The sequence below is a fragment of the Globicephala melas genome, chromosome 6 (genome assembly GCF_963455315.2).
Source record: "Globicephala melas chromosome 6, mGloMel1.2, whole genome shotgun sequence".
Classification (NCBI taxonomy): Eukaryota; Metazoa; Chordata; class Mammalia; order Artiodactyla; family Delphinidae; genus Globicephala; species Globicephala melas.
Genome location: NC_083319.1, coordinates 87187654 through 87210371, shown reverse-complemented (window position 1 = coordinate 87210371; position 22718 = coordinate 87187654).

Below are 22718 nucleotides of genomic sequence, written 5' to 3'. Positions count from 1 at the left end.
GATCCAGTGATCTTTCATCACTGAGAAAGATTAACAGAGAAAGGCAAACCCCAAAGTGTCCCTGAATGGCCATGTCCTGCAAAGTCAATCCCTCAACCTCCCATACTAGGCTGAGATATAATCAAGAAAAAACTTTTCTCGTGTTAAAGCACTGATGTCTGGGGATTGTTTGTTACTGCAGTCACTTCTACTTACCCTGACTAATGACACACTGAGGATCTGGGACTTTAACCCAAATTTGGGTTCCACAGGGAACAGACAAGTTGTGCTGACTTTCTCATGAAACTAGTTTGGTCTCTAGTGCTGAGAAATTACCCCATCTTTCTGTCTGTGTGAAAATCAGGGATCGACTCCCACTTCAGCACTTACTGGCATTTGGAGTTTAAGTCACTGGACTTCTCTAAGCCGCATTCTCCCCTGCTGCAAGACTAGGGAGTAAAGAAGTGAGGTGCATATACGTGTACTTACCTGTGCAGCTGAGATTGGGGGTTATGTGTCCAGCAGCCTCCTCCTTGTTCTCTTTGTGATCTGACTCTTCTGGTCTCCCAGTAATTCTCTGTCTTAGCTCCGGAGTGACCTTTTCTAAAAATGGACCTGATCATTTGCCTTGGTTAAAAAATAACAATACTGACAATGACAAAATGGTAGTGATGCTGTTATTAATAATGATAGCTGGGCTTCCCTGGTGGCACAGTGGTTGAGAATCCTCCTGCCAATGCAGGGGACACGGGTTCGTGCCCCAGTCCGGGAAGATCCCACATGCCGTGGAGCGGCTGGGCCCGTGAGCCATGGCCGATGAGCCTGCGCGTCCAGAGCCTGTGCTCCACAACGGGAGAGGCCATGACAGTGAGAGGCCCGCGTACCACAAAAAAAAAAAAAAAAAGGAAAAAAATAATGACAGCTGCCATTCATCAAGCACTTATTATATTCCTAGAGACACTCATAAGTGACCTCAGCCTCCACCCTAGGGTTTGTGCTGGCATTTCTAAGCCCAGCACCTTCTGAACTGCTCTTCCCCCAACCCTCCTGGGCAGGTCATGCTCCACCAGGCAGCAGTTCTTCCCCTCAGTTCTCCACAACTTGCTCTTGGGGCATCGTGTCCCTCATTTGAGGCTGTGATCTCGGAAACATGTAGGTGGGGCCTGGGCTTTACCTGCTCCTGAATGGCTTTACATGCCAGGCACTTGGCAGAGTTCTCGTGTACATCGTCTTACCTGGTTATACAGAATGTCCTTCTACAGAATGGGAAATTCTGACAGGCTCTTTCTAGGATGGGCTTCTAAAGCTAGGGGCCCCCCAGACCTCAGTCAGGCCACGACGAAGTTTCATTGGTTGTGCTAGTTTTCTATTGCTGCTGTAACAAATTACCACAAACTTAGTGGTTGGAAACAACATGAATGCATTATATCTTGCTGTAGGTGCCAGGTCTCACTGGGCTAAAATCCAGGTGTCAGCTGCGCTGCGTGTTTTCCTGGAGGTTCTGCAGGAGAATCCCTTCCCTAACCTTTCCAGCTTCAAGAGGCCGCCCTCCTGCCTCGGCCCACGGCCCCTCCTCTGTCATCACAGCCACAGCAGTGGGTGGAGGGCTTCGAATATGTCATCACTCCAACTTCCTCTTCTGTCTCCTTCGTCCATTTAAGATTACACTGGACTTGTGATTGCATTGGGCCCACCTGGATAATCCAAGATAATCTCCCCAGTTTAAGGTCTGTTTGGGAGCAACCTTAATCCTGCTACCTGAATTCCCTGTTGTCAGATAAGGTAACACATTCACTGGTTCCAGGGATTAGGAGGTAGCCATCAGACCTACCGCACTGGTGCACAGCAAAATGAGAAAAATAACAACGTAGTGATTTTCCTATGAAGCTATTTTTTTTTTCAAAAATTTGTAATTCTGAACGTATGCCTTTGTAATTTGAGGGAGAGGGTGTTAAATAGTATGAAATGTCCTTTTGAGAAGAAACGAAAAGTTGGCAAACTGACATTTTCCTGGTCCATGAAGTTCCAACCTGTGGAACTAGTAGTGGAACCTGTGGAAATAGTCCCATGGACATGCTCCCCCAGAGCATCATCTGCATGGCAGTCAGAGGCTGGCAACCTCAGGGTGCTACTGAGGCGACCAGGTGTCCTGAAGGACGCAGCCCCACTGAGAATCATGGAGATGTGAGGGTGTCAATGACAGGGGCTTATCATTCCATTCAGATCGGCTCCCTGATTAGTACTTGGATTGGGCTGAAGAGTGGGGGCCCCAGGCTGTGAGCAACCACGGGATGGCTGCAGGAGGCAAGCTGACATAACATGTGTCACAGTCCTTAGCTGACAGGTGTTTGTCTAAGGCTAACGTGGGTCCATGGTTGCAATCAGAGGGCTGTGTGGTTTTTGAAAAGCCACTCAACCTCGCTCAGCCTGTTTCCTTGTCATCAATTAAATAAAGAGCATAATACCTTCCTTAAGGGCCTTATGAGGCTAAATGAGATCCTATACAAGAGGAATTTGTGTGCTCCACACACTTATACTATATAAGCAAATAAACAAATACCAGTTTTTACCTTACCTGATAGAGAATACTCTTGATATTTTTGAGGGTTAAAGATAACTGTAATCTTTAACAAAATGTATTTCTTGGTTTTTGCCGTTGTCATTTGTCTTTAGAGAAACAAGTTAAACCAGACAACTTTAAAATAGCTTCTAAGGCAGCATTTCAGTTTCAAGATGTTGAGAGACAAATTCACTCAAGAGATGGGAAAAAATCCAGCCATTAGCAAGCGGATGAATTTAGTTCAAATGTTGTGTGTTTATAATATTTTGAAAATGTTTAATGGTCTATTAGTTGCGCAGGTAAGGATTTACCTACTGGTGAGGGCTTTTAAAATATTAGCAAATGATTTGAAAGATTAAAAAGAAAGAAAAAAAGGAGAAAAAAGGAGAGAAAAAGTTTGGTTTTGGTTGATTACCTTAGAAGTCATATAAATGGCTTTTTTACAGATAGTAAAATTAATATATAGATATTGATGGATATATAAAGAGATTATATAAAGGAGAAAATAATAGTCACTCTTATTCCCGTGACCCAGGGCCCTGCTAACATTTTGTTGTATTCCATTCTGTTGTTTCCTTTTTAACGGGCAAGAATAAAGTGATTTTCATACTGTACTGCTATCCCATAGAATCTTACCAGCATAGACAAATGACTTTAGCTCAACAACAGAAAACCTTGTGGGTTTTTCTAATTATTACAGAATCTATATTTACCCTCCAATATTTCTAGATGTCCAGCAATATCTACTTGGATTCCCCCTATATTTTCCATTTTTCCTCTCTCCTAGAAATTCCTTGAATCTTTCAGTACTCTCTACAGCACTGGTCTAAATGAACACAGCTTTTAGAACCACACTGGGGTTCATCCATGGCCACAGATGCTGAGGAACCCAAGGACAAGGAAGGTAGGGAGAGAAGGAGACACAAGTCCCGTTTCCCTTCTCCTTGTCCTTGGGCATTTATCTCATGACCACCGTGGTAGCATGGTGGCTGGGGCTTGGCCCTTTGTCCCACCTTCTGCTCACTCCTGACCTGCTGGGGCCGGAGCACTAAACAACTTTACCAAACTCTCTTGTGCCTGAATGTTTTCACATGAGTTCGAGTTAACCACTCAGATCCATCTGTGACAGGCTTGGAAGATGGGAGCGAGGCAGGGTTGACGTCTGCGGTTTCTGCAGGCTTGCGGACATCAGGAGCCACGGGCGCCTTCCATTTAGCTGGGGTAGCTGGTAGCGAACAGGTGTGATTTCTGGAGCCTGCCTCTGTAGTGGCTGTTTCTTGATTACAGAAGAGGCAGCAGCCTTTTGGTGGCTCCATTCTGCAGGGTGGCTTTGAGAATCACCTCTGAAATCTCTCCCTAGAGGTGGTTTCAGAATCACCTCCCACTGATTTTACAAGCCATTTTGCTTAATTAATCCCAACTCACTTACACTAGCTAGAATGGATTCTATTCTCTGCATCTGAGCCCCCACTGATACAGCTATTCTACAGGATCGATCTATTTTGAGCATCTGCTATGAGTTCACATTGTACTAGGCAAGAAGGAGTCCGTCAGAGAAGTACTAGAACGGTTCGCAATGAGCTGCACCAAAGTTACGTTAATCCTCTCCATTGCCTTAAGAGCAAAGTACTGGGCTTCTCTGGTGGCGCAGTGGTTGAGAGTCCGCCTGCCGATGCAGGGGACACGGGTTTGTGGCCCGGTCCGGGAAGATCCCACATGCTGTGGAGCGGCTGGGCCCGTGAGCCATGGCCGCTGAGCCTGCGCGTCCGGAGCCTGTGCTCCGCAATGGGAGAGGCCACAAAAGTGAGAGGCTCGCGTACCGCAAAAAAAAAAAAGAAAGAAAGAAAAAAAGAGCAAAGTACTATTATCACTCCTATCATACAGAAGAGGAAATGGAGTCACAGGTGAATTAAATAACTTTCCTGAGAGATTTTGAAACCTGAACTCAAACAAGGGACCATAAATCTCTCTCTCCCATTATGTTTTTCCACATAGTCAGGCTCTTTTCCACCCCTCCCTTACACCATCCCCCAGCAGAATGATATTCCACAAGAAGTCTGTTTAGCTCTTAGAAACTGATTTCTTTATGTCCTGCATTTGAAGTCTGGAATATTAACCAAATAGTGCTACTGCAAAAATACATTCTCAGTCTGTTCCTAAAGAGGGCTGGAGTGTGCACTACATAGTTCTTGCTTTCTTTGTAGGGGAAATTAGCAGAGGGGGATTGCTCTTCTTTTCACTCCTCCACAGAGATAATTTATCACTATTTGAAGAATTGTATGTTTCTATGGTTTCTTGGTTTGGAACTGCGACAGACACTGAGACTTCTGCAAACTTCCAATTATTTTCTGCGTGGAATGCAACCGAAGGCACTGATGTCTTCCAGAGAGCAGGTCAACAGGAATCATTTTCTAATAATTAGTCCTATGAATAACACAATTCTCGGAGCCCACTGTCACTCAAGCCTTTCCATTGATGGTTTCAGTAGCTCCAGGTCAGGATTTCACTTTACACATCTAAGGTTCCCCGCCTCCCCACCCCTGTCCTGCTCCATCCAGCACAAAAAGAGGCAATGCGAACTTGACAGAAATGAAAATGCCAAAACCACACATAAGAATCCGGCTTGGGTGTAGCACTCATCTGCTAAGTAAGAAATCTTTCCCCTGAGTGAGTCCTCCACAAACAAGGTCAATCGCAAAAGCCCACACTACCTTAGCCAGGGAGGGGCCAACGGCGCCATTAAAAGCTCTTGCCAGCGGTTACCTCAGACAATGTAAATACAAAACTGGTGCTTGTGTTTATTTAAAGTCACTGGCATTGGGCTCATTCCTGGTAGACAAGGATAATCTTGTTTACAGCAGCATCAGATGACGGACAAGACTCTGTATAACATAAATCAAACGATGCGGGGTGGGGGGGGCGTATAGTTTAAACATGCCCCCCCCCCCCGCATAACAACTAGGGGCATAAACAACTTCCCTCAAGCAAAACAAATTCTGCCAAGATCAAGCTGGAATTCATTTATTATACAGCTTCAAGTTGACTCGTTTCAACATTAAACAACTGCAAGAGCAGAGGGATAAGAACTGATGTCCAAGACCATTACAAGCCTGTCATTTTACTCCTAACATTTTTTTGCAAAATGTGTTTTTGGCTTTGCTGTGTGTTTGTTTGGCAATATTCACTTTCCTGCAAATGCTGCCACTCGTGTCACTTCACAGGGGAAGGTGTGGCTGTGGACTACGCATGCGCATAGACAGCAGAAAGGGGCAAGGGGACCACCTGAAGAGTTGCCATTGCCCTTTCAAAGGCATTTGGCTGGCGGATAAACCTGGACCTGGGAACCTTAATGAATTTAACGATATAGAGACAGATATGAGGATTTCAGGGCAAATGTACAGAGCTCAAGTAGGGGTTAAAAGTTGGCGATAAGCTCTGCCTCCTTCTGGGGTTCAGACCTGCTAGAACTGATGGCGAGGTCTTGCTGAGATTTACTCACATGAGGAACTACAGGGCCTCCTGGGAAAGACTCATGTCAGTGAAGATGGAATCTAGCAGACAAGCCAGTCCAGAGAAAAGAGTGGCCTACCTGGTGACTCAGTAGCACAGACCCTCAGCAGGAGGTAGTGCCTGGGGAACACAGCAACCCCCAGAAAAAGAGGGTGTGGCCAGGAGAAGGAAGAACAGCAGTGGTGGTGGCACACGGTGTGGGAGGGGCATCCGAGGATAAAGAAACACTGTGTATGGGAGGAGGAAACAGGATGTGAGGAGGAAACAGGATCCTGCCTCTGTAGGGAGAACAGTAAGCGAATGAAGAGTCCTCTCATCCCAGCACAGCACATGTGACACAGGAATAGGAGGCAGACCAGCTGGGAGGGGCCGGCGGGACTTTGTTTCTCTGAAGCCCGATTCCCATTCTGGGTTTTTCTCCCTTTGCTGTCTGTTTCTCCCCTAGGTTAGGAGATGTCTTCATCTCAGTGTCCCTGGTATCCTGCAGATGGTGGGATTCGACACTGGGGATGACTCCATGCCCATCTGTGGCCTGCTCTCTCCTGGCCACACCATCTTCCTTGCAGCCCTCTTGGGGTGGGGGCATATCCTGAGTGCCATCTTTGACTCTGCACAGGCTGTTATGATTCCACTCTTTGGATAAACCTCCCTGAAGCCTCAAGCTACCCAGAGATGCCACCTTTACCCCCTGTCACCTATTGGCCTGATACTCTCCCATGCATGTTAAGACCTTTGGCATCTGAAGGTAGGTCTTTCTCTCCACTTTACGTCCTGCCTCTGTCCTGACTGCCTTTGCTGTCCATGAACCTTAACTCCACTGTCCTCAACTTTCCTTAACCTTCACCCTGTCCATCTGAACATGTTCTCCTCAAACAAGAAATCCTACCGCCTGACTCCCCTACACCTCATCCCCTCACCCCCACTCCTATACATATGCTCTTTGGTTCCTCCAGGCCTGTGCCTTCTCCATCACCTCACCTGAGAGGCGCTTCCCGACCCTATTTCATTCGATTCTCATGCCACTAATGACCCTACTTTCCTGCCCCTTGACCTCTACCAGGGCCCACCTGCCAAACCCTGACCCTGGATCAGTCTCACGGTCTGCCTTCTCTGCTCTCACACTTGGGCAATATATTGGTTATCAATTGTTAATAACAAATTACTCCAAAGCTTAATAGCTTAAAATAGCAAACACTTAGTTTTCTTTATTTAGTCTCTGTGGGCTGAGCTGGGTGGCTGTGGTTCAGGGTCTCTCGGGAGGTTGCAGTGAGGATGTTGGCCAGGGTTGCAGTCATCTGAAGGCTTGACTAGGGCTTTAGGGTCTGCTTCCAAGGGCTCCCTGTGTGGCTATTGGCAGGAGGCCTCAGCTCCCGCCACAAGGACCTCTCCATAGGGTTGCTTGAGCATCCTCAGGACATGACGGCTGGCTTCCCCCAGAACAAGTGATCCAAGAAGGAGAAAGAGAAAAGGAGAAGCCACAGGTCTTCTGTGACGTAGAATTGGAAGTCACACACTGTCACTGTCACTTATGCTACATTCTATTCCTTAGAAGCAAGTTGCTAAGTCCAGCCCACCCTCAAAGTTAGGGGAATGAGACTCAACCTTTTGAAGGGAGGAGTGTTGGGAGCGTGTGGACATTTTTAAAAAACCACCACAAATCACTTCATTCCTTTCCTCTCGTGACAGCAATCACTCCACTTTCCTGCCCCCTTGACTACAGTCAGAGCCAACTTGTGAAACCTTAACTGGGCTCAATCTTGTCATCCACCTTCTCTTCTGTGCATGGGCAACTGAGCCCTGATGAAGAAAAATCTCACAAATGGGCGATGGGGCTCATGCTGACGCATTTTCTCCAGGCTCACTGGGCTCTTCCTGCTTCTGGTGCGTCTTCTCTGCCGCCCTAGGTGACTCTCACTGCTGTTTCTCGGTGGCGCGTCCAAAGTCCGCCTCCCTTCTCTGGACCCTCACACCACACGCTCTCAGCAGGCAGTTGCCACCAGCTTCATTGAGGGCATCAGCTTCCTCCCTCTTTCACAAGTGAACCTGTATCATAAACTGCCTTCCCTCCCTTCTTAGGGGAAAAGGGGCTGACCATTCCTGATCCAATGCCCTATTCCTCCAGCGATCAGCACAGATTCCTCTCAATCTTTCACCTTCCTACTGGGTTCCCCTGCCCCCCTCACCCCTAAACTAAGAACAAACTCATGTTTGTTCCAACCTTCTTTTTTAAAAGGTGAGACAAAATAACAATCCACCCTTGGCCCAGTCTCTCCCCTACCACACAAGACACCCATAGTTGGACGGTCTTTTGTCTCCTCTACTTCACAGTTGAGCTTCTAGAAGAGTGGTCTTCACTCTTGGTCTCTTCTTCCACCCTTCCCACCACCACCCACCTCTCAACCCTTGGCAACCTAGCTTTCCCCTCCCTGGCTTCCATGATGCCCTGGGGGCCACCACACAGCCAGCTCCACAGATTATCCTGTCTTGTGTGGCCTCCACGTAGCCCTGGACTCCCTGTCGATATGTCGTTCCCTCTGACACTCTCTCCCCATTCCTGTCTGTCGCCTCATTCTCCTCTGGCTCCTCTCTTTCTTCCTAGAATGTTCTTGGTCTCTCTGAGGTATCTCACCAAACTCATGTCACCTTTGCCCTGGCCTTCCACAGCTACACTTCTAGCCCCGTCCTTGTTACGGAGAGCACAACTTACTGCCCAGCAGTCCATGGCCCTGCTCCAGCTGGATGTCACATGCGAACCTTAATCTTGACACGTCCGAAGCTAGACTGATCACATTTCCTCCCAAACTTGGCATCCCTCTCCACCTCGTCACTCAAACCAGAACCTGGGAGCCTTCCGTCTTCCCCTCCATATGACCAATCAATTAAGTAATCTTGGGAAACAAACAAAACAATAATAATTACAAAAATGGCTGAGGCCATACTGCCGGGGTTCACAGCTGCCTCGGCCACCTCCTGACCTGCTGGCATGGGGCAAGGCCCGTCACCTCTGTGCCTCTGCTTTCTCCTCAGTAAACTGGGCATAATAACAGTATATACTTCATAGGGATGTTGTGCTGGTTTTCGTGATGAATACACGTAGTGCCAGAGAGTAAGAGCTCAGTAAAGATTGGCTCTGACCACCACTGCTCTTCACCCCCGGGATAGACATGGCCTAGGAGTGCTACTCAAGGTCTGGTCCACAGACTGGGGCCAGTTTGGGAAATACTTGTCATTGATTTGCAACGAGATGAGTTCAGAAGTTGAGAGTAAGCGTGTTAAACTGTTTTAAACTGTTTTAACCCTGAAGTGTTCTAAACTGTTATAGGGTCTGATGGATAATTTTATACAGGTTGAATCTAATGATGAGAAATTAGGGCTTCATCTCACACCCATTGGGGCCACTATCAAAAGACCAGAAGAGGGCTTCCCTGGTGGCACAGTGGTTGAGAGTCCGCCTGCCAATGCAGGGGACGTGGGTTCATGCCCTGGTCCGGGAAGATTCCACATGCTGCGGAGCGGCTGGGCCCGTGAGCCATGGCCACTGAGCCTGCGCGTCCGGAGCCTGTGCTCCGCAACAGGAGAGGCCACAACAGTGAGAGGCCTGCGTACCGCAAAAAAAAAAAAAAACCCCAGAAGATAACAAGTGCTGGTGAGGATGCGGAGACATTGGAACACTGTGCACTACTGGTGCAGATGTAAAATTGTGCAGCCACTGTGGAAAAGAGTTTTGCAGTTAGTAAAAATATTTTTAAAAATTACCATACAGTTGGCAATTCTACTTCTGGGTATACCCCCCAAAGAATTGAAAGGAAGGATTGAACAGATATTTGTACACCCATATTCATAGTATCATTATTCATTAGCCAAAAGATAGGTGAAACCCAAGTGTCCATTGTAGGATTAAAGGATAAACAAAATGTAGAATATTATTCAGACTTAAAAAGGAAGGAAATTCTGCCACATGCTACAACATGGATGAAATCTGAGGGCATTACACTGGGTAAAACAAGCCAGACACAAAAGGACAAGTACTGTACCATTCCACTTGAATGAGGTACCCAGAGTAGTCGAAAGTAGAAGGGTGGTTGCCATGGGCTGGGGCAAGAGAGAATACAAGGTTGTTTAATGGGTAGTTTCAGTTTTGCAAGACGGAAAAGTTCTGGAGATTGGTTGCATAACAGTGTGACTGTACTTAACACTACTGAACTATATACGATGAAAAATGGTTAGGATGGTAAATTTTATGTTGTGTATATTTGATCCCAATTTAAAAACTGTTTTGATAAAAAAATTAGGGTTTATAGTGTGTATATTCTTTTAAAATTTCACTTTCTCTGGTAACATGTTTTATAAAAGTATCTGTCCAAGAAGGATTGGAAACAAAAAAATGGGTCCTCCAGCGCATACTACAGATGCTTCCAGAAGTTCTGCCCTGGGTCAGGCTCTCCACCCTTCCTTACTGGTTTGCCTGCCTGCACTCTCACCCCTCTCCAATCCATTTCTCACCCTGTGGCTACATTCATCTTTCTAAAGGGCAAGTCTAACATCGTGTCCGTCTTGGGCAAAGTTGTTCAGTCGTTTTCTGCTTGCTTTGAGAAACCCCTCCAACTCCTCAGCTAAGCACTCCTCTGGGCTCCAGTCTGTGCCCCTGCCCAGCCTCACCCATGGATGAATCCGCCAATCCTCTGAGCATCCCAGGGGGCTCTGCATCTCCTGGTGGGGGCACTGGCTGCTCTTTTGCTTGTAATGCCTTTGCCTCTGTGTCCCATCCACCTAATTCTGGCTTGTCTGTCAAAGGCCATCTTTTCCCAGAAGCCTCCTCTGAAAGTCTAGGAAATCACTAGGAGTATGACTAACTGTACGAAAATGAGCTTCCTTGGCATGGACACGAATTTAAGAAGCTGTAAAGCAAGAGGTCAGGCACTTTGATGTGCTATAGGAGGGAAGCTTTAGACAAGCCAGTACTTGACACTCCCCAAATGATGCCTGGAAGGTCCTCCGCCACTTGCCATGTGTTTTTGTGTCTCTCACCGTTTCCTCTTCCAGATTCTTTAGCAAATCAGGGGTTCTTCAAAGCCAGCGGGCTCCAGGCAGGTGGATGGTGTCAGACAACAGGGCCCTGAGGGTGTGAACCTCTGGGGACTCCCAGCCGGGCCCCGCCCTTGTCCCCACCCTGCGCCGCATGGAGAGGGCAGGCAGTGCAGAGTCCCCTGGGCCTGTCAGGCCCCTGAAGGTTGCTGTCTTTCCTTTCAACTTGGGAGAAGAGAGAGAGGCTTCAGGACAGGTTTCTGATGTGCTTCCCAGCGAGTGGGGAGCGGCCCGGGCAGAGCAGGCTGCCACAACCCAGCAGCTGGGCTGTGCGGACAGCTGGCCCTTCCATGGCTCCTTCCCCCCCGAGGTCCTGCAGTGGCCTTGACCTCCCTGCTCCATCCTGCATGGGGGTTGGGGCTTCCTGCCAGTGCTGGCCCGCACCCTGCTTGGGGCGCTTAGATTCAAACCATGTGCCCAAACCCCCAAATACATTTTTGTAATCTGTCCAAATGATAACTGCAGACAGAAAGGGGCATCTCTTTTATTTTGTGATGGCTACAAGAAGGGGCAGTGTCCTCCCAAGGCCAGCATTCCTTCCCGGATACCTAGTTCCCAGCCTCTTCCTGTGTGGGATGATTCTTCAAATAGCAAAAAAAAAAGAGAAAAAGAAAAATTATTATATGAAGACCCAAAGTAGAAATTAGGAATTATCTATGGTTTCCTGTAATCCTCTCAGGTATAATATGTCAGATTCAAGCTGGAAACTATGTCTGGGATGAAATCCTACTTGAAACGGTTTTTTGTGGTTCCTAGTAATGACTAGGGACTGGCAGGTTTACACAAACAAAATGAATATTATAATTTTGTGGGTAAGCAAATAAATGACTTTTATAGGATTTAGGCACTTTCCATGGAAGCTTTATCTAAAAAGGCACTTATGCATAAAGGTTGCTAAATAGCCAACTTGTGACCCTTGAGGCCTGGTTCTGTGATTAAACAGGAAGTGGGGGCCGTGCCTCTGCAGGCTTTCTGATTAAATAGGGAAATACAGAATGCTTGATAAGTAGAAAGATTCTAGCTTGATTTGTAAGACAGCTGGGAGCCTTGAGACTCTGACCTACAGACAAGGGAATTGCCCTTTTCACAGGCCATCAAGTACCTGATGGAGTTTGTGGAGGACAATGACATCTTAGAGGTGGTCAGCATTGTATCTTGGCCACAGAGAAGCTCTCTCTGGCTCTCCATGAGATCTCTGCTGGTTTTAAATTGCTGCAAGGTATAATGGGGTCCCTTCGAGTTTTCATAGCTCCGAAGCATGACATTACTGACATATAAAAAGGCTCCGGGCTTCCCTGGTGGCGCAGTGGTTGAGAGTCCGCCTGCCGATGCAGGGGACGCGGGTTCGTGCCCAGGTCCAGGAAGATCCCACATGCCGCGGAGCAGCTGGGCCCGTGAGCCATGGCCACTGAGCCTGCGTGTCCGGAGCCTGTGCTCCGCAACGGGAGAGGCCACAACAGTGAGAGGCCCGCGTACCGCCAAAAAAAAAGAAAAAAGAAAAAAAAAAAAAGGCTCCGGAAGGATGACTATCAAAGCTGAAGGGCTGTGTTTGTATGAGTACCCAAACAAACCCGCCAGGGAGATATATGGTGAGAGACAAACTTGGAATCTGAGGCAAAGATAAACAAGCCAGTTTCAGCGACAGAGCCCAATTACCGCCGGGGCTCCTAGGAAATGTTCTCTGAGGAGCTGTCACTGGCACAAACCCTCTGAGGAGAGAGAGGCTGTGGAAAAAGAGCCTGAGTGAGATGCTAAGTGCAGGTTCCACTTAGCCGGCCTCGCTCGGCCCAGCTCCCGTTGCCCCAAGTGAAATGGATCTGCTCTTTCCTGGAGGCTCCAGTGGGAGGCATGCTCAGATCTGGGGTCCCTGGCTCTTCCTTGGTGAAGGGAGGTATGTGTAGTGCTGGCCTTGGGGCCCAGGGCGTGTGTGGAAGGTTCCCAGTGCGAGATACCCAGGCCCAGCCCGGGAGCTTTGAGGAAGGGGAATGTGGAAGCTGCCAGCCCCTCTCTGCCCCAAGGCGTACACATCCCTTAGCTGCAGGACCCTGGACAGACCTGCATCATGTCAATGACCCGTATTGTGCCACTGATGAGTTGAGGGCCCTGAGATTTCATTTTTCTACCCTTATTTGATTCAAATGTTGTCCAAAGTCAGTTGGATCTTAAAAAATAACTGGTGGAAATGTTGTTTGCTCTTAATGTGGATGGTGGATGGCCAGCCTGCCCTTCCTGGGGTGGGCCTGGGGTAGGGGGCAGGTGGGAGGGCAGTCAGGTCTGCAGTGGCCAGGGAAGGCTCTTGTCAGTGCGGAGCTGAACCAGGCAGTGGGTGCCCAGGGATGGAGAGCAAAGAGCGCTCAGGGCTCTACACAATTCCTTTCTATTTGCAAACAGTTATGGAAACACATATGCAAGCTGGTTGCTGCCCTGAGGGTTTGGGCAGGTAGTCCAACCATCCCCTGGGTCCTGGTGCCTGGGCACCTCAGTTTTATAGCATCTGGAAGGCAAATTGTTTGGAGCAGGCTGTGGACATTGCTGATGCGGGTACATTATTTTTTGTTGGATTCAAGCCCTCCTTTGCTTGCTGAGAAAATTTGTTCTGGATGAGTATTGGCAACAATACGTCGTTCTGGTTATTTTCGATGACTCCAGGCTCCCATCACAGATCTCTGGGTGCCCTTGGTATACAATCATCTATTCAGGCTCTGGGTCAAGTGTCAGCTCCTTAAGGGGAGAACTTCTCTGACCAGTCTTCCTAAAAAACAAACAAACAAAAATCAAACAATATAAAATGACCCATCCTGGCCTACTTCATTCATACCACCTTAACTCTATCTGGAAATATTTATTTCTTTGCTTGTTGATTATCTCTGTCCCATTAGACATGAGCTCCATGAGAGCAGAAACCTTGTTTGTATGGTCACTGCTCTATCCTTGGCATCTAAAACTATGCCTGAAATATAGCAGGTGCTTAAAAAAAATTGTGGAATGAATGAATGTGCTTTGAAATGTACACAGGATTTGTTTTTTATCAGGTCGGTAAGACATGTGGAAATGGCTGCCATTAAAGAAGAAGTCTGTACTCACAGATCCCTAGAAACTGGAGGCATAGCAGGGCCATGTGGGGGAGCACCAGGGTCCATCAGGAGGCAGAAAGAGAGGGTAAAGCATGGGCACAAGCCTTCATTGTGACTTTTGTGGGAAGGGATGGATGAGGTAGGGTGAACAGCTGAGCAGTCTCAAGATTGAATAGTTTGAATAATTTCTGTAGCTCTGGGCTATAGGGGTGGTCCCTCCTTGTCTAGTATTTTGTGATTAGGGCAGAGGATATGGCCTCTAGGAGTGTAAAATCCAGATAGAGGAGGTGGTTTGGAGTGTGGGCTCTGGATGGGTTAGTTTGCATCTGAAAGATATGCAGGCAAGTTATTTGCTGCCTGGAGGAATTAGCTAATCCTGGGAGGGGCAGTCCCTCACTGGGTCCCCAAAGCCCTGAGATGTCAAAGTATCATAAAATATAGACAACATAAAACAAGATTAATACAGAATGACTCTTTGACATGCATAGCAATGTAAAAGTTATGGGTACAGATGTTTAGACAAATGTGATAACCAAACACAGAGTGAGCTAAGACAACTGGAGCTATAATATTGGAGCTATCATTTATATTGGTCCTGAAATCAACATGTTCCCTCTGGGTGGTTTTGCCAATGGAATTGTCAGTGGGGAATGATCTTTTCTGACACCACCCCTCCAAAATTTTTTACTGGAGTATAACATACATACAGAGGAATGCATCCATCATAAGGTACAGCTCATGAATGTTCACAAAGTGAGCACACCCAGGAAACCAGCCCTCTTGTACCCTGTTCATTTCCAATGGCAACCACCATCCTGACGTCTAATAGCATTAGTTAGTTTTGCCTGTTTTTGTTTTTTTTTTCTTTGTGGTACTCGGGCCTCTCACTGTTGTGGCCTCTCCCATTGCAGAGCACAGGCTCCAGACGCGCAGGCTCAGCGGCCATGGCTTATGGGCCTAGCTGCTCCGCGGCATGTGGGATCTTCCCGGACCGGGGCACAAACCCGTGTCCCCTGCATCGGCAGGCGGACTCTCAACCACTGCGCCACCAGGGAAGTCCTTGCCTGTTTTTTACCTTCATAAAAAAGGATTCATATTATGCCTCACTTTTTTGTCTAATTATATTTGTGAAATTCATGAATATTATTGCCCATGTGGAAGATAGTCCATTCTCATTGCTGTACGGTATCCCATTGTAGGGATACACCACAATTTGGTTATCCATTCAAATGTAAGGGGCGTTCGGGAAACTTCCAGTTTGGGACTCTGGCCCCTCCACTGACTTTTTGCCCACTGGTGTGTCAGGCAGCAGTTCAGATTTTTTTTTTTTTTTTTTTTGCGGTACACGGGCCTCTCACTGTTGTGGCCTCTCCCGTTGCAGAGCACAGGCTCCGGACCCGCAGGCTCAGCAGCCATGGCTCACGGGCCCAGCCGCTCCGCGACACGCGGGATCCTCCCGGACCAGGGCACGAACCCGTGTCCCCTGCATCGGCAGGCGGACTCTCAACCACTGTGCCACCAGGGAAGCCCTAGCATTTCAGTTTTGACCAACAGAACTTACACTGGACAACTTGGTTCAAAAAGGTGGGTTTATTGGAACCATTCTAAGGAGCTCACAGAATAGAAGGAAGAGAGGGAAAAGCCAGGCTTTGAAAAGGATGTGAGTCAGGTCTCCCCCTACTAGGGGGGGATTTTGGTAGGGAGAGCTTGTGGATGACCTCTTTAGGTGGAATTGTTAGTTGCCCCACCTGCATAGAACAAAGTTTTCTACCTGCTGTGTGAACACTAGTGGCCTACAGGAATTTTATAGTGTCGCATGGAAAAAAAAAAGAAGGCCCTGTGGCTAAGGCAGTTGAAAAAAGTGGTTAAAAAGGTTATGCTTCTCGGGACCTTTAATATAAGAGAGTATATTTTAACTTTCCAGGAGAGCAATAGTTCTCAAACTTGACTTTTTTCATGGCGCATCAACTTCTATCTTAAGGGACACTAGTGTTCCAAGTAAGACAGCCTTGGGATATGTTTATGCAGAGCAGAGTGTGAATGAATGGGGTAGTAGAAAATACAATTCGGGCTGAATTTTTAATGCAAAGAGGGATTTGGGTAAAGTTAGATAAAGTTCTCTAGAAAATAGAGAACTTTGAAAAGTGTTATAATAACAACATTATTTTGTGTGAGTTTTACAGTTTACAGAGTATCTTCAAGTACACTACTCTAGTCAAATCTGAGGTGGGAGTTAGTCCAGATTACAGAATTGATTATTGATGCAATGTGCTCTGAGAAAGCTGAGGGTCGGAGGGACAGAGGAGGACTCAGGCTCATGTGCAAAACTGAATCAAGCCGTACTCTGACTCTCTTATAGTTGCCAATTTGAGACCGGGTTCTAGATCAGGATTGTAATTTAAGTCATGGGTGTGGGTGAGATCACCTGGGAGAATGTGGAGCAGAAGACCTCAGAGTAAGGCTTGGACAATACCCATGTATAAAGGTCACATGGATTCTCACAAAGAACATCTAGTGACATCTCAGGTAAACCAGGAAAATACTGAGATACAGAAGCCAAGGCAAGATAGAGTCTCAGAAGAAGGGACGGGTCAATAGTCTTGATGTTCAGAGAAGTCAGGTGAGATCAAGGCTGGAGGACAACCCTGGGTTTATTGCCACAGTGGCCATGGTCACATGTCAGTACACCACTCAAATCCCCCTGCCAGAGAGGACCTGGCCCAAGGAGTGCAGTTTCTGACAGCCTCTAGCTGTGGTGCCCTAAGGATCTGCCTCAGCATTTGAACAAGGCCTGTTCCTCCAGGGCAGCCCTCAACCAGTGGCTGACCAGAGTGGTAGTGCTAGGGCTCAGACTCCCCGAAGCCCAGTGTCCTTCCTACCCTCTCCCCTTCCTGCCCTCTCTTCTTTACAGGTGCCAGATCCACATCAAAGCGTGGTAGGGGGCTCTCCCTGCCTGCTCCTTCCCCCGCCTCCTTTATCTTTCACAGGTGTTAGCCCCAATGAAGCACCTCTAACGCTATCTCAGAGTCTGCTTCTAGAAGTACCTGAATTGACACAGTGGCCGTTGGTGACTTCAGTGAGAGATGTTTAGATAGAATTATGAGTCTGGAAGCCAGACTAGGGTGAATTAATATTGAGTAGAAACTGATAAAATGGAACCAGAGTGTATAAACAATTTTAGGAGGTTTGGATGGTCCAAATGCTTTAGGCCATTCGAGGACAGAAACTTTTTGTAAGTATCCTGTAGTCCTCAGAAGAGGTGAGAACCATATGAAAGAAAATCAAAGTAATAAGGATGAATCATTTTCTCTTTTGTAGGTACATCTTTCTCAAAGCTGTATTTTTTTTCTTGATGTCTTTGCATAAAGGACCACCCAAAGAAAAGCAAGTTGATTAACATTGTCTCCTCTTTTCCATTTATTGGAAAGTCTTCAATTCCTCACTTTCTTTACCACCCTTATCAGATGATACAAAAACTGTTCAAAAGCCCTTTAGGATATGAAAGAATCAATAAGGTGCTGAAATCAGCACTTTTCAGAAAAAGATAAACTTAGGGTTTTTTTTTTTTCCCGCGACAGAAGCTAACAAAAGGAAATTCTGGGATGCACTTCAGATAGAGGGAAAAAGGGATGGACGGTCAAAGAAGCAATAAGGATTGATGAACAAAGAAAATAAAAATATGGGCATAAATGTAAACAGAATTACCTGTATCAAACCCAAACAATATTAATGTTCTGTGGGGTTTTTAAAGAGATAAAACATAATAAAAAGAGCACACTATCTGGGAAGGGAGACTCAGAGTTAAAATTATCTAAGGTCCATGGATTTAAGGAGGAGGATAAAAATATTGATTACCCACAGATTTGGTCTGTTTAGTATGCATGCTAAAATGTTTAGGGAAACAAAATAAGGGAAGTAGCGTGTTCAGCTTTTACCCAAGGAGAGATAAAATCAGAAATGATAAAAATACTCCACTGGGGCTTCCCTGGTGGCACAGTGGTTGAGAGTCCGCCTGCCGATGCAGGGGACACGGGTTCGTGCCCCGGTCCGGGAAGATCCCACATGCTGCAGAGCAGCTGGGCCCGTGAGCTGTGGCCGCTGAGCCTGTGCATCCGGAGCCTGTGCTCCGCAACGGGAGAGGCCACAGCAGTAAGAGGCCAGGGTATTGCAAAAAAACCCCCCAAAACTCCACTGTTTCCAAGGCTCAGGCAGGTCTCTTTCCTGGAGCGTACACTTGATATATGGACTCCTGGGCCTGAGGGGTGGCCAAGGGGTATGTATTCGGTGGAACTAGAAGTTATATGCACAGAGCTGGGATGTCCACACCACTGCATGTGAGGCCCCTCTCAGTGACTAATGGAGCCATGGGCAGGGAGAGAAGGAGGGTAGGCTGTAGGCTGGAGCCTCCACATGCAATGCTACCCAGGCCCCACAAGTGTTAGGAAAGGAAGGAAAGAAAGAAGGAAGGAAGGGGGGGGGGGAGGGAGGGAGGGAGGGAGGGAGGGAGGGAGGGAAGGAGGGAGGGACGGAGGGAGGGAGGGAAGGAGGGAGGGAGGGAGGGAGGAAGGAAGGAAGGGAGGGAGGAAGGCCATCTAAGAGTGGCAACTCTGAATACCACTCATCTTGACCTGGAATGGAACTGCAGGGTCAGCCATTGGTTAAGAGCCACGAGGGCAGAGGAGGGTCAGACACGGCCGACTCTGACTCCTAAGTGCAGGAGTATGAAATCCAGGCTCTCCGGCCTCAGGTTAGGATGCCTGTGGGTACAACTTAGCCTCCAGAGTCCCCAGCAAATTCAGATTGAAGCTACATCCACTGGATGCAGCCTGAAATCACATCCTTGCTTGGCTTCCTCCCTCTTCCCCCTCCCCTGGTGGCACTTCTTTAATATATCACATGCAGACCAAACCTGTCCCAGACCCACTTCTGGGGAACTGGACCTAGGCTGAGGAATCTCATGAGCAAAAGCATGGTGTGTGTGTGGTGTGTGTGTGTGGTGTGTGTACGTGCTGTGTGTGTGTGGTGTATGGTCTGTATAGTATATATATGTGTGTGGTATGTGTTACTAAGTCTGGCGTGTGAAGTGGGAGGAGATGGGCTTGGGGCAAAGTCAGCCCATCTGACACTGTTTGTTTCAAGGGTATTCTATATTCTCTCCATTCGATGCCCCAGAAGAGGTGACTGGGGAGAACTGTCCCACGTTCTCCCATTGCTACGTCTCTTCCCCTGCTCGTGATTCCTGCTCCCAGTCTCCCTTCTCTTTGCCCTTTTCCCCTGTGCCAGTTATTAAGCTCCCAATCCACGCAACTCTGCTCTGCTCTGTCCTGTGGGACCATCATAGGACTCTGACCCTCCCCTCTGTCAGTGGCGCCATTGGCTCTGCCAATAGGGGGCACTAGAGGGAGACTGCAGAGCTGCAGCCAGAAGCAGACCATGCTCCCTTCCTTGTTTTTAATTAAAAAGAATATTTTTTGGACATCTTTATTGGAGTATAATTGCTTTACAATGGTGTGTTAGTTTCTGCTTTATAAACATGTGAATCAGCTATACATATATCCCCATATCGCCTCCCTCTTGCATCTCCCTCCCACCCTCCCTATCCCACCCCTCTAGGTGTTCACAAATCGCTAAGCTGATCTCCCTGTGCTATGCAGCTGCTTCCCACTAGCTATCTATTTTACATTTGGTAGTGTATATATGTCCATGCCACTCTCTCACTACATCCCAGCTTACCCTTCCCCCTCCCAATATCCTCAAGTCCATTCTCTACATCTGCATCTTTATTCCTGTCCTGCCCCTAGGTTTTTCAGAACCTTTTTTTTATTTTAGATTCCATATATATGTGTCAGCATACAGTATTTGTTTCTCTTTCTGACTTTCTTCACTCTGTATAACAGACTCTAGGTCCATCCACCTCACTACAAATAACTCAATTTCATTTCTTTTTATGGCTGAGTAATATTCCATTGCATATATGGGCCACATCTTCTTTATCCATTCATCTGTCAATGGACACTTAGGTTGCTTCCATGTCCTGACTATTGTAAATAGAGCTGCAATGAACATCGTGGTACATAACTCTTTTTGCACTATGGTTTTCTCAGGGTATATGCCCAGTAGTGGGATTGCTGGGTAGTATGGTAGTTCTATTTTTAGGTTTTTAAGGAACCTCCATACTGTTCTCCATACTGGCTGTATCAATTTACATTCCCACCAACAGTGCAAGAGGCTTCTCTTTTCTCCACACCCTCTCCAGCATTTATTGTTTGTAGATTTTTTGATGATGGTCAATCTGATGGGTGTGAGGTGATACCTCATTGTAGTTTTGATTTGCATTTCTCTAATGATAAGTGATGTTGAGCATCCTTTCATGTGTTTGTTGGCACTCTGTATATCTTCTTTGGAGAAATGTCTATTTAGGTCTTCTGACCATTTTTGGATTGGGTTGTTTGTTTTTTGGATATTGAGCTGCCTGAGCTGCCTGTAAATTTTAGAGATTAATTCTTTGTCAGTTGCTTCATTTGCAAATATTTTCTCCCATTTTGAGGGTTGTCTTTTCATCTTGTTTATGGTTTCCTTTGCTGTGCAAAAGCTTTTCAGTTTCATTAGGTTCCATTTGTTTATTTTATTTATTTTTTTTTAAACATCTTTATTGGACCATAATTGCTTTACAATGGTATGTTAGTTTCAGCTTCACAACAAAATGAATCAGTTATATATATACATATGTTCCCATATCTCTTCCCGCTTGCGTCACCCTCCCTCCCACCCTCCCTATCCCACCCCTCCAGGCGGTCACACAGCACCGAGCTGATCTCCCTGTGCTATGCAGCTGCTTCCCACTAGCTATCTACCTTACGTTTGGTAGTGTATACATGAAATGCAAATCAAAACTACAATGAGATATCATCTCACACCAGTCAGAATGGCCATCATCAAAAAATCTAGAAACAATAAATGCTGGAGAGGGTGTGGAGAAAAGGGAACCCTCTTACACTGTTGGTGGGAATGTAAATTGATACAGCCACTGTGGAGAACAGTATGGAGCTTCCTTAAAAAGCTACAAATAGAACTACCATATGACCCAGCAATCCCACTACTGGGCATATACCCTGAGAAAACCATAATTCAAAAAGAACCATGTACCAAAATGTTCATTGCAGCTCTATTTACAATAGCCCAGAGATGGAAACAACCTAAGTGTCCATCATCGGATGAATGGATAAAGAAGATGTGGCACATATATACAATGGAGTATTACTCAGCCATAAAAAGAGACGAAATTGAGCTATTTGTAATGAGGTGGATAGACCTAGAGTCTGTCATACAGAGTGAAGTAAGTCAGAAAGAGAGAGACAAATACCGTATGCTAACACATATATATGGAATTTAAGAAAAAAAAAATGTCATGAAAAACCTAGGGGTGAAACAGGAATAAAGACACAGACTTACTAGAGAATGGACTTGAGGCTATGGGGAGGGGGAAGGGTAAACGGTGACAAAGCAATAAAGAGGCATGGACATGTATACACTACCATTTGTTTATTTTTGGTTTTATTTCCATTACTCTAGGAGGTGGGTCAAAAAGGATCTTGCTGTGATTTATGTCATAGAGTGTTCTGCCTATGTTTTCCTCTAAGAGTTTTATAGTGTCTGGCCTTACATTTAGGTCTCTAATCCATTTTGAGTTTGTTTTTGTGTATGGTGTTAGGGAGTGTTCTAATTTAATTCTTTTACATGTAGCTGTCCAGTTTTCCCAGCACCACTTATTGAAGAAGCTGGCTTTTCTCCATTGTATATTCTTGCCTCCTTTATCAAACATACCATGTGTGCATGGGTTTATCTCTGGGCTTTCTATCCTGTTCCAGTGATCTGTATTTCTGTTTTTGTGCCAGTACAATAGTGTCTTGATTACTGTAGCTTTGTAGTATAGTCTGCAGTCTGGGAGCCTGATTCCTCCAACTCTGTTGTTCTTACTCAGGATTGCTTTGGCTATTCGGAGTCTTTGTGTTTCCATACACATTGTAAAATTTTTTTGTTCTAGTTCTGTGAAAAATGCCATTGGTAGTTTGATAGGGATTGCATTGAATCTGTAGATTGCTTTGGGGAGTATAGTCATTTTCACAATGTTGATTCTTCCAATGCAAGAACATGGTATATCTCTCCATCTGTTTGTGTCAACTTTGATTTCTTTCATCAGTGTCTTATAGTTTTCTGCATACAGGTCTTTTGTCTCCTTACGTAGGTTTATTCCTAGGTATTTTATTCTTTTTGTTGCAGCGGTAAATGGGAGTGCTTCCTTAATATCTCTTTCAGATTTTTCAGCATTAGTGTATAGGAATGGAAGAGTGCATTAATTTTGTATCCTGCTACTTTACCTAATTCATTGATTAGCTCTAGTAGTTTTCTGGTAGCATCTTTAGGATTCTCTATGTATAGTATCATGTCATCTGCAAACAGTGACAGCTTTACTTCTTCTTTTCTGATTTGGATTCCTTTCATTTCCTTTT